This window comes from Gavialis gangeticus, unplaced genomic scaffold, assembly GCF_001723915.1.
Source record: "Gavialis gangeticus isolate Ggan-Ray unplaced genomic scaffold, GavGan_comp1, whole genome shotgun sequence".
Classification (NCBI taxonomy): Eukaryota; Metazoa; Chordata; order Crocodylia; family Gavialidae; genus Gavialis; species Gavialis gangeticus.
The window spans coordinates 18,202,247-18,202,886 of NW_017729002.1; positions in this window are offsets into that span (position 1 = coordinate 18,202,247).

The following is a 640-nucleotide window of genomic DNA, read 5'->3' on the forward strand; positions in this document are numbered from 1 at the left end:
GCGCCCCGCTCTGGACTCCGTGCACACGGCCGGGGTTGGGGCGGCGGCCCCGCTCCTCTGCTGCGGCCTGGGGGAGTTCCGGCCCGGCCGACCCCGCTGGGGCAGGTGTTAGGATTCACGGGGGCGCGGGTGAGAGCTGAGAGGGCAGAATACCGCTGTTCCCCCGTCAGTGCCCAAAGGCAGGGTGGGCTGCGGGGCCTTCACCTTTCTGGTGGCAGCTGAGGCGGGAGCTGCTTTTCAGTGCCGAAGCACAACGCTGAAAATCGGGGACTGCAGATCCTAAGGCAGAAGCGCGGCTGCAGCTGGACTCATGCGGGGCAGGAGCTCCTGGGAGGCCTAGCACTGCCTGTGGGTCCCGGGCTGCTAGCGTCTAACCAACCCCTGCATCACCCGCCCTCCCCCGGCACTGGGGTCCTGCATGTAGAAGCAGCCTGTGACAAGGCAGCCGGTATCAGAGGGGCTGCCAGGCAAGGGGAGGAGCTGGTGATCCTGTTGTGCCCCGAGCCCTGGCCATGAAGGGCAACAGGAAAGAGCCTTTCCTGGTGCCTTAGGGACAAAGTTCAGGCTGGAGGGATCTCCCAGCATTTCCCCCACTTCTGTTCAGTGCTCACAGAAGTCACAGATGAATCATCCCAACCTG